A 15,664-nucleotide genomic window follows, 5' to 3' on the forward strand; every position below is an offset into this window, starting at 1 on the left:
AAAAAAATGTGACAGCTGCGCAGATACGTCAGTGAAAACACCCTTCTTGAGCTCGGTGTGCTTATTCGAGAAATTACAATGCGTAGGATTCAAATCTGATGCCAGCCAACCCGTCAGGGAAGCAAAGTATCTGACTCGCGGCTCTGAATTAAGTGCGGGTCTTAATTCAAAGCGGAGGCCTTTCACGACGCTTTGAAACAGTGGCTTTGCTGGTGTTCGAGAAACAACACCTGAAACGTTTCTCGTGTTTGTGACATCGATAAATATCAGGGACTGCTGCCCACGTCAGCCGTCGTACCTGTTCTTTTCAATTAATCACCAAATAAAATGTTTCTCCCCAAAATTTCGAAGCTGAGCAGCCATTGTAAAAATACAGATAAATCATCAACCCAAACAAATAAAAACAAAGACCCTCTATTGAAACAGGGAGAGAGCTCGGCAGATGATGGAAGAGATCGTGAAAGGCAGGGCTTAAAAAATAATGGCTTCTCTAATTTTGAGTAGAGCGTCTTTACACTCGCAGAAATACTGATATAAATTTCTCTCTCGTCACTGTGAATTTTGTCTGTTTTACTTTAAAAGAGAATGCCACTTGCGTGGATTCATAGATTAGGAATGCGTGAGAGACAATGTTTTTCCTCGTTTAGTGTTTTCGCGTGGATGGAAGACAGAGTCCTCTTGTTACGAACAGATTTAGTTCTTCGGCTGCCTCCCTTTTAAATGATCGTAGAGTCTTTTCAAAACTTAAAACAGCACACCGTTATTTGAAATGCCACATGTGTTACTTTGGCTAAAAAGGGTTTTAAGAGAGTCGAGGGACCGAGGCAGCGTCAGAGGGTATTTGCTCGAGATCATTTCGGCGCCTTCCGTCCCTGAAGCCTTGAGCCCGATTGTTTGATGCCACCGCCAGTTCTAAGGTGCACGCTGTCATTTTCATGTTTCAGCATTTCCGAGGTTGACGGACCCCTCTGCTGTGAAGGAAGGAATTCGTTATGACTCCGGGGACAAGCCCGCCTTCCAGGCGGAGACGGCGACCGAGGTAAGGTTTGCCCGTCCGGTTATCACCCCGTGTGCGTTCACTTCATTGGGGGCCTCCTTCAGGCCCACAAGGAGTCGCCGTGCCGAGTTCTTACAACTCTTGCTGTTGATTAAAATGCCTTCCGTGAGGTGACGTTACAATTCGCAGAGCTCCCAGGGCGAGGCTGGGCGGCAGACGTGGCCCAGGCATGTGGACGAGGTCGTAGAAACGTCACAGGTGGGTAAAGTTGGCATCTTTGCCCAGTGGCATCGTCGTCTCGCCCTTGACAAAATGCTGAGCTTTCCTGTAATACCGGGGACAGTGCCCCGTGACGTCAGCTGGGATGCCCCTGGGCCTGGAAGGCACTGGGCTCCGCCTGAACTCCGTGGCCGTGGCTGTGACGAACAACAGAGCTGCCACCTGGACCCCCTCCCAGTAGGGCCATGGGGGGCAGTCCGTGCTGTCGCTGGTTCATCCTGTTCTATCCTAAGTGATGCCTCCACCGAGGTCGCAGGTTGATGTGGAAACTTGGAGAGAAGGCCACTGGCTGTCTAAGGTGTCCCTGGTGGCTTCTGGGGTGTACTCACCTCTTGACTCGGGGCTTCTGGTGGCCACTGCTGAGGCCAGTACGGCAGTGTGGCCTCGTCGGAGGTCCGCTGGCCGTCTTCTTAGCTAAACGCTCCGGGACAAACCGGGCAGACTCGGGGCCTGCCGCTGACAGCGACAACACCTTGGAAAACTTGGCGGGTCGTGAGGGTGTGGAGATGAGGGGGTGGCTTTTACTCAGCGAATTCTCCTCTGGTCTCATGTGTCTGAACATCTTGTGACTGCCCCGTGCCTGGGCCACCTCTTCAAGGTGAGCAGCCCTGGAGACAGGTGGTCTCTCTCGCTCTCTCTCTCTCTGTCTCTGTCTCTGGAGCAAAGGGCAGGTGTACTTACTGCACACCGTTAATAATTCGGGTTTTCGAGACCAGGGTTCCTCTCCTGTGAAGCCACCCGCTGTGCACGCTGGTGTCACCTGACTCTCTTGGTGCAATCTTGAGGGACTGGGGCTCGAGAAACTATCACAAAAATGCTAACATCCCTGCTACTGCCACCGCCCGAGTGGCAGTCCGTCCGTCCTCATCTCTGGCCCAGGGGTCGCGTGTCTCCCGTCGGCACGCGGAGCAGCGTGAGGCTGAGCGAGGGTCTGCATCCGCGGCGCGGCCGCACGGAGGGCACCTCCGGCCGCGAAGGAGATGCCGAAGGGGTTGGTCTGGTCAGAATGAAGTTTGGAAAGCGAGAACGTTCTTATTTTTCTTCTCCCCGCAGATTTCCGTTTTTCTATCTTAGAACGGCAGCGATGTTCACGAATAATCGTTTTAGGATTTTTGGAACCGGGATCACCCTTTATTTCCATTTCTCGTCTCGCTAAGTACATATTCGGGGCGGGAAGGGAGCAGCCCCATCGTGCTTAAGCTATCGAGACTCGTTTTCGAAAACCTGAGCGGGCGCTGCACCGGGGGGTGACTGGGCTTCTCCCTGATTTTCCCAGACGCGGCGCGGCCATCGGCGGACCATACCTGCTCATTCTCTGTCTCTCCGGTAACCTCGTCCAGGTCATTTGTGGCATCTGCACTTCCCCGCAAATGGGCCTTCCAGTAAGATGTCGCATGTGGAAACAGAAGTCGTTAAACCGTATCTCGATAATATCGATTTGGATCAAAGTTTCCGGCTGTCCTCGTCACGGGCGGCAGTTACGCGCTCGTTACTCTTGCTTTTTATTATTCTGAGGGACGGTGCTTCTGCCGACACCCGAGATGTGGCGTCCTCACTGGCTTTTGTCGTCTCTGTTTCAAACCCAAGACTGCGCTTGCTCATCTGTATTTCTTCCTTCCTTAGGTAGTGCCCAGAAACGTTCGTTTAATCGTTGGTTGAAACTCAATCAAAGAAAAATGCAGACAACAGTTCATTCTAGTTATTTGCAGTAGGTACATCCTACAAACTCACGGCAAACTCTGATCGGTGACCACTGAACCGCCGCCCCTTAGGGAGAACGTAAGGCCAGGCTTCTGTGAGCCTCGGGTCAGAAATGTCTCGTTAACCAGCCAGACACCCCAGCGGAGAGCGTGCGGGACCCGCTGTAAGTGACGAAATTGCCAAAAAAAGCACCAAAATTACATGCACGAAGGCCACAGAGCAGGCACAGAAAGGGCGCTCGTTTGCAGTCTGAGGGCAGAAACAAGAAGGCACGGCGACACCTTGTTCCACCTGCGCTGGGACCATGCGTGTGGGGACACGCCGATGTCTGCCATCTGCGCATGGCCGCGCGACGGTGTCCCCCTGGCGGTGGCGACGTGAAGGAGTGGGGAAGTCGGCAAACGGGGACGCCGCGTCCTCAAGCGCGCATCACAATCCCGACGCGGTTCCGCCAGCTCCGTTTCCCCGGGCGCGTTCCCCTAACTCTGTAGATCGCGACTCTCACGTTCTGAGCCGAGTTGGCTCTTTATTTTTTGCTGTGGATTAAATGTCTGAAGCATGTTAGTTTCTCTCTAGCTACATAAACAGGTGTCACCCCTTATTTTAATTTCCAAGGATGGACACAGGGTAGATGGTATGCCAGCCAAACGAGCACCAAAAACTTGGGACTTAGGGCGGATAGGAAGGGCTGGCCAGCACCAGTGGCCACTCCCCATAACCTGATGGGAAGAGGAGCAGAGGCGTGACAGGTGACGGAGTGACCACCAGTCCCAAGAGGATGGCATCTCTGCAGACGCACCGCAGCATTGCCTGGTGCTTACGCTATGAAATGTTTGTGTTGCTGGTTCAAAAATAGGCAGTTTTATACGGTTCAAGCTAATAAGGAAGATGAGATGGAATGCGGTGTCACAAAGCGCATCGTAGATGGACGCGAGGCCCCCATGGCTGGCGCCCGATTGCCAGGGGCCCACAGCAGTGGCTCCGAGGAGAGGCTCAGGAGGAATAGGTGTGGGAAGGAGGGTGTCGCATCTTCATACAATTACAAGTCGCACTCACTGTCCTGCCATCTAATCTTTGTTGGACCAAATCGTTGGGGGTGGGGGACATTGACCCGCCTGAGGGGTGTCTGAGAACAGCTCCCCAATAACCGTGATGGAATGGTGACCACACAGCTTTTCGTAGGCGACGTCTCGGCCTCATGGGAGCTGGGATGGAGGCTGAGAATAGGTGACACGTGTCCAAAGACGGTTTCCTTTATTAGAAACTTCACGCACCTACACGTGTGACCCAGGGAAATTGTCACCAACATTGAACAATGCCCGGTGTGGCTAGGGCGACACTTTACAATCGATGAAGGATAAAGAATCAGAAGACATAGTACTGTTCTTTGGAATTTTAAGTTCTAGGTAGAAACACAATCTGTTACAAAAAAAGAGATCAGTGCGCTGTTTTTTTTTATTTATTTTTTGGTTACAGTCGACATTCAGTATTATTTTCTACTGGCTTCAGGTGCGCAGCATAGTGGTTAGACATTCATATAATTAGTCTAGTTCTCACCTGCCACTGTACCTGGTTGTCACAATGTCATCGGCATCCCCCCTTCTTATTTATTTAAGACTGTGCTTCATCCACCCTTTTCCGTCCCCAAATCCGTCTGACAGCTCAGTTTGTCCTCTGTATCTGTGAGTTTGTTTCCATTTCGTTTGTCCATTTATTTTGTTCTTTAGGTTCCACATATGAGCAAAAGCACATGGCATTTGTCTTTCTAGGTCCTAGGTCCATCCATGTTGCTACGAACAGTAAGATTTCATTCTTTCTCAGGGCCGAGTAACATTCCATTGTGTGTGCCACCTCTTCTTCATTCGGTCTTTTGTGGCCGGGCACCGAGGTTGTTTCCATATTTTGGCTACTGCAAATACTGCTACAGTGAGCATGTGGCAAATATCTCTTTTCGAATTAGTGTTTTTGTCGAATTGGGTGAACACTCAGAAGTGGAATGGCTGTGTCATAATGGAGCTCGATTTTGAACTTTTTGAGGAACTGCCACACTTTGCCATAGTGGCTGCATCAATTAGCAATCCCACCAAAACTGCACTTTTAGTAATTTTTAAATAAGGATATTACAGAACAAATTATTGCTTGGACGGTTTATTATTGCTATTATTTAATATCATATTATGTGACATAGAAGTCATCGTTGGCTGCAGAGTGTGCATGTGTGGTTCAGCCGCAGTGGTGACCACACCCTAGAAACTAGGCAGCGGGGTGACACCAGACGATGGTGCGTGCGTGTGATGCGTCCACAGTGCGTGTCACATGGGGGTGACACTGACATGTGGCACCTTCCCCAGTGGGGCCAGGTAATTGTGCAGCAGCAGTAATAACGAGCAGCCCTCTTGTGGATGACGTGAGATGAATCAGTTCCTGTTGTTCTGGAAACAGAAAAGGCTTCCTGATCAGACACTGGGAGCTCAGACTGGCAGCCGGCGTCCCTGGGACTGTCCCAACTTCATGTTTCAGCGCTGGCCCCTTTCAGGAGCACTGGGCTGTCATCTGCGAGGGGCAACGGGTGTCTGGACCACTGACACTTTGGTGTGGTCGTTTAGTGCGCGAGGTCCCCATGTCCATCAGCCCAGCCCCAGCCGCGTGTTGTAAATCATCTGAGCTTAAACCAGATTTGGTCCACTGGACCAGACTGTTCGCCAAATTCAGCATAAACGCTTCCCCGAGGGTTATCACGTCCTGTTTCGGGTTGTTTATAAGACACTTTAAGAAACAGTATGTTTGTTTTCTGACCTCTGAGGCCTCCCCTTTGGAGTACCTGATCTTATTATGCCATGGGGAAAAAAAATTGTTAGGAAAATTGAATTTGAACTTACGAATTCTGGGCATGTCGGTGTGGAAAGGAAACTGTGGGCTTTGGGCAGTAAGACGAATCCGAATCTCCTAGGAGACCCACGCATAAATCGTCTCCATGGAGACCACTTCAGCCCTCTCTGCTTGAGTCATTAGCACGGGTAACAGCCTTGTTTGGGGGGGAAGACTATAAATAACCGGCGGAGCCTTACAAACCATGACAGAGGTTGTGTGCCGGGGGTGGGCTTTGCGAGGCTCCCGGTCCCGCCCTGGCTTGGCTGGGGGGGCCACCCCTTGCCCCCGACAACAGATGGGGGCAGTCTCAGAAACGCACCGGCACCCAGGAGAGGTCCCAGGTAACCGGCCACCCAGGACGGACGCCTGCCCCTCCGAGGCCGGAGGGGGCGAGGGGTGGGACACCCACGTCTGCCGTCTGGCTGCGGCCTCCCCTGCCCTGGGCGAGGAGGGCGCCACCCACGCGGCCCCGCCCTAGCGCTGGCGAAGGCGGGACAGGTGCCCGCGAGGCCCCGTTTCCGTCTAGAGTCCCGGGAGCTCGGTTTCCACACGACAGCGAGGCCAGCAGCCATTGGCGTTGGGTTTCTGAAGGCTCCCCCATCGGAGCCGGGCGCGGTGCACCCCCACATTCTCACACCAGCCTGGGGACACGAGGACATGGGACACAGGGTCACGAGCCTGCTCCGGCCTGACCCCCCACGGCCTGCCCTCCTTCCAGCGAGCCCGGCGCCCACAGCACGCCCGGCTTACAGGGCGTCGGGGACGATGTCCGGGCCGCGTTCTGAGGACGTTTCCCGCAGTGGAGAGTGAGCCACTCGGGGGGCTGGTCCGGCGAAGCCCAGGACATGAGAAGAAAAGAAAACGCAGACATTCCCCAAAAGAAAGAAAGAGCTGTTGAAGCGGTGCCTTCAGCAAGGCCACGGAACACAAGGCGAGCGCCCGAAGAGCAGAGGGGGGTAGGTATGGCCAGAGGGCTGCGGGACTCCGCATCGGAACCACAAAGCACAACGGGGAGGAGCGAGCGAGGCCGAGCGGGGCCAGAGGCGACACCGACGTCACCGACGTCACCGCGCCACGCCCAGACGTGAGGCAGTGGAGTCGTCTCTAGGAAACCTGGCGAGCTGGACCCACCGCTCGCCTAAACATGCGGGGAGCACAGCGAAAGAGGGCGCAGACAGACTTCAGGGGTCACCGGCCAAGTCGGGGTGCTGCTGGCGTAAGCATAGGCATCGACGTGACACAGTGGCTTCTTCCAAAACATAACCACGTGGGTGGGGCTAACTGGTTTTTTGGCTAACAGAAGGCGCCAAATAATTCTAAGGGGACGAATAGTTACAAACATAAGGAGGAGGAGAAGGGAGGACACCTGGGGTGCCGGTCCCGTAGCGGCCACGGAAAGGCCCCGTAAGTTTGGGGACAGTCGGCACTCAGGTTTTCTGCGTAACACCCAGAAACGCGTCTCTGATCATCCGTTTTTATTCACGTAAGCTTGGATGCTGACGCTTTAGAAACATCACGTTTCTGACCCTGTGACCCTAACTCGTTCGGTGAAGACTTAACGTGTCCCCCGCTCTCCTTGACCCCTGAGAGCCCTTTCCCAGAGGGCAGAGGATGATGCCCTGAGAACTCAGCAGTTCCCCCTGTGGTGCTTCCCAGACTTGGGGCGCCCCCAGCTGTGCGCGTGGCCGCGGGGAGCCGCCTGCGGGGAAGGGCCGCGTGTGGTTTATCTTCGGGGACCCTTTCGTCCACTCGTCCACGCCTTCCTCAGTCACATGAAAGCGTGTCAAGCTGCGAAGTGTCCGGGGCTGAGAACGCGGTGCTGAAGAGACCGGCGGGCACCCCAGGCAAGAGGCGGCAAAGCTGAGGGACAAGCGCTAGGAGGAGCGACGTCCTGGCCCGGCCGCAGAGCGGGGCTGCGGGGACAGAGGACCTGAGGCCCGCGACGAGACAAGGAAAGAGCAAAGCAGCCAACCGAGGGAGCAGCGAGCGCAAAGGCCTGAGGGGACCGAGGGAGGGGACTGTCCTGGGGACTGGACGCTCTCAGGCAGAGGTCAGCACCGTGCGGCGAGGGCGGGGTCTGGCCCCCCGCCTGGCGAGGAGCCGAGTCACCCTGGGAGACCGCAGAGCCATCGAGGGCAGCAGCGCGCGGTCCCGCGGCCCGAGCTTCGTGGGCAGGTGGAGGGCGGCGGCGTGGTGACCACTGGGGAGCGGCGGCCTGGCTGTGCCAGGCGCGGGGCTCTGGCCTGGTTACGACCCTGGGGGAGATGATGCCATCACACTGGCCGCCTCCAGTCCTGGCTCCACAGGAGGCTGTCTCTGAGCCACACGAAGGATGTGACGGCAGAGCCGTCCACTGGAGCCTGTACAAACTCGGCCGCAAAGGGGTGACACTTGTGCCCTGGAGGTGGCTCCCCTGGGCCCTCGGAGGCCGCATGGAACCTGGGCCTGCAGGGCTCCAGCATCTGCCACCCCTCTGCATGTGCCCTGACCGAGCGTCAGGGGTACGGGAGGGGAGGGGAGGCGTCCCTCCCAAGGAGAAGTCTGTTCCCGGGGCCTCAGGGAGCGAGGGGCCCTGAGCAGGCAGGCCCAGGACGGGGGCAGAGCGCTGCTCCCCGCACCCCGCTCACCTGTTGGAGAGCTGAGTTCTTCGGCCTGCCAGAGACACGGTCCTCACAGCAAGACCCTTTCTTTTTTAAGTAAGTTTATCGGGGCGACATTGGTTAGAAACATCATACAGGTCTCGAGCGCGCAATTCTGTAATACGTCATCTGTGTGTCGTGTTGTATGCTCACCACCCAAAGTCACATCTCCTTCTGTCCCCATCCGTCTGACCCCTCTACCCTTATCTACCTCTCCGCCCTTCCCTCCGGTCACCACTAACCCGTTGTCTGTTTTCATGAGTCTGTTCGTTTGTCTTGTTCGTTTGTTGCTTTCAGTTTTACGTCTCATGTGAGTGAAATCATGTGCTTCCTGAGTTTTTTCTGTCTTATTTCACTTAACATAATATTCATAAGATCCATCCACGTCGTCACAAATGGCAGTATTTCATCTTCCTCATGGCCGAGTACCATCCCATCATACGTATGGACCACGTCTCGTTCATCCATCATCTATTGAAGGACATGCCAGGCGTTTCCATGTCTTGGTCACTGTGAATAATGCTGCATGAACATCGGGGTACATACATCTTTACGGATAAGTGTTTTCAGATTTTTCGAGTAGCTACCCAGAAGAGGGATCACTGGGTCATATGATAATTCCAGTCTTCATTTTTTGAGAACCCTCCATACTGTCTTTCATGGTGGCTGCACCCATTTGTGGTCCCACCAGCAGTGTGTGAGGGGTCCTTTTTCTCCACGTCCTCTCCCACACTGTTACGACTTGTCCTGTTGATGACAGCTGTTCTGACAGGTGTGAGGTGGGATCTCACTGCGGTTTTGATTTGTATTTCCCTCGTGGCTAGTGAAGTTGAGCATCTTTTCATATGTCTGTTGGCCATTTGTGTGTCTTCTTGGGAGAAGTGTCTGTTCGGGTCCTCTGCCCATTTTTAATTGGATTTTTTTTTATTAAGTTGTATGTGTTCTTTATATACGTCAGATATTAGCCTCTTATTGGAGGTGTTGTTTGCAAATATCTTCTCTTGGCTGGTTGCCTCTTGGTCTTGTTGATGTTTTCTTTTGCTGTGTAGAAGCGTCTTGGTTTGGTTTAGTTCCATTCGTTTATATTTGCTCTGACTTCCCTTGCCTTTGGGGTCAAGTTCATAAAATCCTGTCTATGAGCGACGTCCGTCGTTTAGTACCTGCGTTTTGTCTTCTATGTGTTTTATCATTTGTAGTTCTTTCTTTACTTTAATACAGAACTTCCCAAACACAGTGGGCCATAGGCAGCCTTTAATCACGTAATAGATGTATTAATATTCCATAGTCTGCACTTCACCAATCCCGTTACGATTTTTCTTAGAGCAACTGAGATGGAGAGAGAGCTTTTGGAGCAATAGAAAACTGGAGAACAGAAACGGAGTCGCTGGGTGAGCGTAGGGGAGGAGACAGCCGGGATAAAGGGTTACATAAAATACGGACAAACGAATCCGCGGGGACGTGTGCGTTTTGGAAGCACGCTCGGTCCTCGTGCCTTTTGTTCTCAGAATTGCGATGGGGCGGGGAGGGGCAGGAATCACCGTGTACGGTCTGGGTGAGGACAGAAATCAGCTAAGAATGGCTCACCGAGGGCGAGGCTCGCGGTGCGGGGAGCTGGGCCTCGAGCCTGACTCCGCACCCGCAGCCGGGTCTCGACAGCGCACCTGTCCCCTCGCCAGCCGCGTGCGTTAGGGTCTCTTGTGGAATTGTAGGAAGGAAGCTCTGACCGGTTCCGTGAAGAATCCAAGTAACTTCATCAGTGAAGTGACATCCAACTCGGCACAGACGGTGTGTGACGACCGCCTGATGAATGTGTCATTTACTCGTTCGGGGTGGTGGCCACCCTGTGAAGCCAAAACACGTGGAACGGGAGGCTGTCCCCTCTGCAGGGATTAGGAGGAACTGGTGTTCACACGCAAGTGTCACTCGTCTAATGGGTCTGTAGAGCTGAAGTGACCCGGCCACCTCTGGCCGTTGAACGCTCCTTAGGAAAATGGCTGATCATCTATAACTAGGACTGGACGTGTCCTGATGAAACCTCACTGAATGATCGGACTGAGCTGAGTTAGCCCCAGTCTGCTGTCCTTGAAATTCATAGAGAGTTCAAGGTTGGAAAACAGGTCATCAAAACAAGCTAGACCCCCTGTTTCGGTCTTCACAGGCATAACGGAGTGAGCTAACGTGACACATGCCATACTGCGAACGTCCCCTTTACCTCAGAGGGCAGATGCCACATGCTAGGGGCTTAGAGGACAGCATCTGCATCTCAGAGGGACATGGGAAGTGTTTTGTGCAGACACGAATTATGTCCTTGGTTTCAAACGGCCACATTGCACCCGCCCGGTTGGCTGCCGAATTGACCCCCTAAACATATCCGTGCCGCGCCGTTGTCCTGTGCCATCCTCCGACCTGTCCGTTTCAAATTCCCGCGTCTCCTCACTTCTTATGGCCATCGGAGACCCTTAAAGGCGCGAGCCTCCGCGTCAGTGTCTCTTCTGCACACTCTGTCCCGGTTTGGAGCGGTCCGTCTCATCCGCGACTCTCGCTGGCTCCTGAAGTCGCCCGCGTTCTAATGGTGTTTGGTACCTGTGGCTCTTCAAAGCATCTTCCCATCTCGCTTCCTCCCCCGGCGTTCGCGGGCGGCCACGGCGTCCTGCGCGTACACGTGTCCCTTCTCTGAGACATAGTCCTGCCCGCACGGACGGGCGTGCGTGCGCCGGCGTGAACGACGTGGATCTCAGCCAGAGACGGTGGCGACGGTACGATGGGGATGCTGCGCGGGGCGGAGTTTCACAGCGACGCGCTCAGACCCCTGCGCGCCTGGCGGGAGCGCCAAGTGGTGACGGTCCGATTTCAACTTGTTTATCAGCTGGTCGAGCGGAATGCCCACATCGCCCTTCTTTGTAGAACTTGTAGAAGTCACTTTCTTAATTATTTCACGTCCTACGCGCCGGTGCTCATTTATCCGGTGTATAAATCATGTCTCGTTCCATAAACCTCACGCTCTCATCGCCATAGAAACTGATGCATTTGATTGACAGCAAAACACAGGGAGACGAACACGGAGCAGACAAGTGAAAAGGCTCAGGTGTTACCAGGCGGGATGAACACCAACATTAAAACATGCCATGACACGTCACCGATGTCACGCACGTCGGACTCGTGTTCAGCCGCCCGTTTCTCCGATGTCTGAGCATGTGACAGTGCTCCCCAGTCTGTGCCTTCACTGGCTGACTCGCTCCTGGGATTTCCTGCCTCCTCCTCGCAGGAGGCCAGGCCCCTCCTCTGCGTTCGAGTCCTTCCTCGCGGTGTCCCCTCATCCGCCCAGCAGCACTGGGGCCCCATCTCCGAATGAAGCCCTCTGCACCTTGCCCTCCCTCCCCGACCACTCGCTGTGCCCTGCCGCCTTCCTTCAGAGACAGTCGCGGGCAGGTGGTGGCCGACAAAGCTCTGCCTTAGAGAAGATTAAAGAATTTTTTCTAAGGAAAGATGGCTCCTGAGTATGAAAGAACAGAGGGCGTGCGGGTGATGTCACCGCACTCCCCGCGGCCACCTTAAAACCAGACCGAGTCCCGTGGTGCGTGGAGACGCGCTCAGTACCCGCTGGAGGCGATGCCACGAGTCACCGCAGGGTCCCAGACTCTTCCGAGGAGGGAAAGCTGGAGTGACAGTCAAAGATACAGAAGAAAGTCCTGCCGGGTTTGCCAACCTGCAAAATGCAGATTAGTTAAACGCAAAAATGCCCGCCAGCCCCTTAGCTGCTGGCACCGGGGGGCTGAATGCCATTTCTTCTTCCTTGAGGCCAGGGAAGGGCGGAGTCATCCCCACTGTGTGGGTAGGGAAAAAAGTCTCGCAGAGGCCAGTGACCTGTCCACAATTAACACCATCGACGAGCCGAAGAGTGTGCCTTCCTCCCAGCCAGTCTTCCTCTCGGTTCCTCTGCACGTTGAGCCTAGACGGGTAATTAGTACAGAGTTAGAGGGTGGTGAGCCCCTGGGGGGTTCCACTAATGAGTAGGTGAGAGCGATGCATAATTAACACATCCGAGCAAATTAGCGCTTCTCTACACGGAGGGGCCGGAAGCGAGTTGGGTGAGGTGGGGCCCTGAGCACAGCCTTGGTGGGGCTGTGAGCGCAGCCTGGGAGGGTGGGCAGAGGCAGAGCGGCCTGGAGCCCTGCACCCCGCCATCTGCCTTGCCCCCTGCCATCTGCCCTGCACCCCGCCGTTCGCGTCACCATGGCGCCCGCCGCAGATCAAAATGGATTGGGTTCGACCACGTGCATTTCATCAGCCAGGAGGGACGGGAACTCGAATCGCCACCCTTTCCTCTGAACTGTCAATGTAATTAATTCGGGGCCGGCTTCCTAGTAGCTGACAAAGCTTTGCGATGTCAGGCTCCCCGCCTCCACCGAGCGCTGTGGAGCTGGGACCCCCCGCGCGACACGGCTGCCCACACTGGCGGCGGGTGTGGGCTGCATCCTGCATCCTGCGAGTGAGAAGTTCACGGCCGCGGGGCGGGGCGGGGAGCCTGCATGGGACCCCAGGCCCCGCGTTCCGGCTGCGCTTCCCCTCTGGGACGCAGGGTGAGAGGACGTAGAGGAGGTGACACTCGCCCGCCCTTGCCCGAAGCCCTGCACAGGGTTTGCGGTACGTGTTTTGAATTTGGGGGTTGCTATGGGCTGCCTGTTTGTGTCCCCCCAAAATGCACACGTTGAAATCCTACTCCCCACTGTGATGGTGGCCAGGAGGCTGGAACTGTCGTGTCACGACTGGTGCCCGGACGAGAAGGGGCAGAGAGAGTCGGCCGCGCTGTCCTGCTGCCCCGAGAGCTTACAGGAAGAAGACGGCCGCCCGCAGGCTGGGAGGGGGCCCCCACCCGACCCCAGATGTGCCGGCACCTGGCCCTCGGATGCCCAGCCCCAGGGCTGAGACGTAAGTGTCCCCGTGTAAGCACGCGGGCCGGGGAGGTGTGAGCGTGGCCCGCAGGACCGACAGCGACCTGCGGGCAGCGAAGGCGAGAAAGGAGGGAGGAGGCGTCTAGAAACGACTCCTCTCCGGGAAGAGTTTAACTTCGCTCAGAAAACTCCGTTCCGTGCAGCTCCGATGGCTCCTCTGCGGTCCCTGAAAGGACCCTTCTTTTCCCCGGACGTGCGGAGGGGCAGCCACTGGAAAAATCTGGAACCGGGCCTGCGCCGCCCTCGTAACCGTCTGCGGCCCACCAGCACCGCCACCGCCGGCACCGGCGCCGTGTCACCTGGAACAACAGCAAGAAGGACCTCACGTCCTGGGGACAATGCCAGCCACCAGGGCTCTGTCACCGCTGGGGTCAAAAGCAGATCGGAGCCTGCAGCACAGGCGGGTCCCCGTCCGCCTGCTGGAGCTCGGTGAGGGTGGGCGGCAAGAGCGAACATCAGCGAAGGCAGACGTGTTCCTGTCGCCGTGAGCGAGGCTCTGGGGTTCCGCGTGGCCGGGTCCCAGCCCCCCGGATGCGGCTTCATGCCATCGCACAGGCGGTTCCGAGCCGCGGGCCCTCACTGATGACGACGCTCCGTGTCTGAGAGACCAGCACAGCGACCCAAAGACGAGCTCCGTCTTCCTCGGTCCGGGTTCGATGTCCTTCGCATCCAGAGCCGGGAGAAGGGCCACGTTGCTTCTCTACGTGTTTCATCCGCAGAAGCCTCGTGTCCCCGACGCAGGCCTTACACGTGTCGTTTCTCAGCTGGGCAGTGACTTTCTGACGGCGCCCGTGCACGGGCTGCACACGGCAGATCATCCACGGACACGACACGGAGGTCGGGCTGCCCGGGAGCTGGGGACGCAGGACGCTACTTCGCAGGACCTCGCTTTCCAGTGACATTCTGTGCAGTGGCGCGGTGGGGGGACCTCGGCCCCAACGCAGGGCGCTCCACTCAGCCAATCCCCGCACGTCCTTTGATTCTCGACCTGTGAAACAGACGGAGGCGCCATCGCACGCGGGACCGACAGCGGTGCCAGAGCCCAACCCCCGCGACGGCGCGTCCCCTGTCCTCATCTGTCCCATCCGTGCTGAACGCGGCTTCTGGGAGCGGGAGGGGCCCTCTCCGCTGGGGACGAGAGGAAACGCAACAGAGCAGGAAGCCCCGCGCTTCCCCAGGCTGCCCGCGGTGCGGGGAGGGAAGCCACGTGGTCGCCGCGCCAACAACGACTCAGGGTCGCTCATTTGCACCCCGCGCGCCCCGGGGCTGAACACGACCTGGCGGGCGGGCGCGGAGCACCCCGGCCCCTCGCCTGCCTGCTGGGGAAGGCGTCGCGGTTGCCGTCAGTTCCTCCTGACGCGTAACTGCGCGGGGGTCGCGTGTCCCTGTCCCACGTCGAGTGCAGCTCTCCCGCTCCCGCTCTCCTGCGTCCTGGCCGCGCACGGCAGGGAGCCTTGTTCTCGGAACCGCCTGCCGTGGCGCGGCGGCAGTGGCCCCGGGTCCGGTCGCCAGAATTTCCTAGAGCTCTTTAGGTGGTAAAAGGAGAAAATAACGCCAACCGACTGGGTGTCGAAATGTCCCACGAGGAGGAATGTCACGAGGATAATGACTGGGTGGGACTCCGCTGCCTCAGACTTCAAGTCCGGGGCGGGGGATACTGACTGAAGGGTCCCCAGGGGAGCAGCAGGTGCCACAGCCGGAGCCCCAGTGCCCCGGTCTGTGGATGGGGGGCCGGGCCCTGCTCCCCCGGACCTCGTGCTTAAGGCTCCTGCGTGGCTTTGCTCTTGACTGTCGTCCTTCGGCTGTCATTTTCCTGGGGCATTGGATGCAGTTTTGTCTAGAAGTCTCTGCCCAGCTGGGCCGCCCCTTCCCTGCCCCTTTGACAAGAGCCAGCCGACCGTCCTGTCTGCTCTCGTTGGCGTTTCGGGGTTCCTGCCTTCTCCGCAATGCAGTCCGGCACACGTGCGGCAAAAGGAACCGAAGGAAGTCAGCGGCATGTCGCTCTGTGACCCCGAGGCCCCCCGTGGGCTGCCTTTCCCTCTCCGACTGTGTGTCCACTGTGTGACGAACGCCCGCGGGGGGATTTTCGCCGTGCTCGGTGGGCGCACAGGGAGGGGGCGTCCGCCCGGCCGCTTCTCCTACAGGCCGTGCTGCATTTCTCCCAGAAAGTCAACCTTTTTTTCTTTTTATATGCATCCCATCGACTTAAATCCAATACCAAATAA

The sequence above is a fragment of the Pteropus medius genome, unplaced genomic scaffold (genome assembly GCF_902729225.1).
Source record: "Pteropus medius unplaced genomic scaffold, Ma_sr-lr_union100, whole genome shotgun sequence".
In the NCBI taxonomy this organism is placed as follows: domain Eukaryota; kingdom Metazoa; phylum Chordata; class Mammalia; order Chiroptera; family Pteropodidae; genus Pteropus; species Pteropus medius.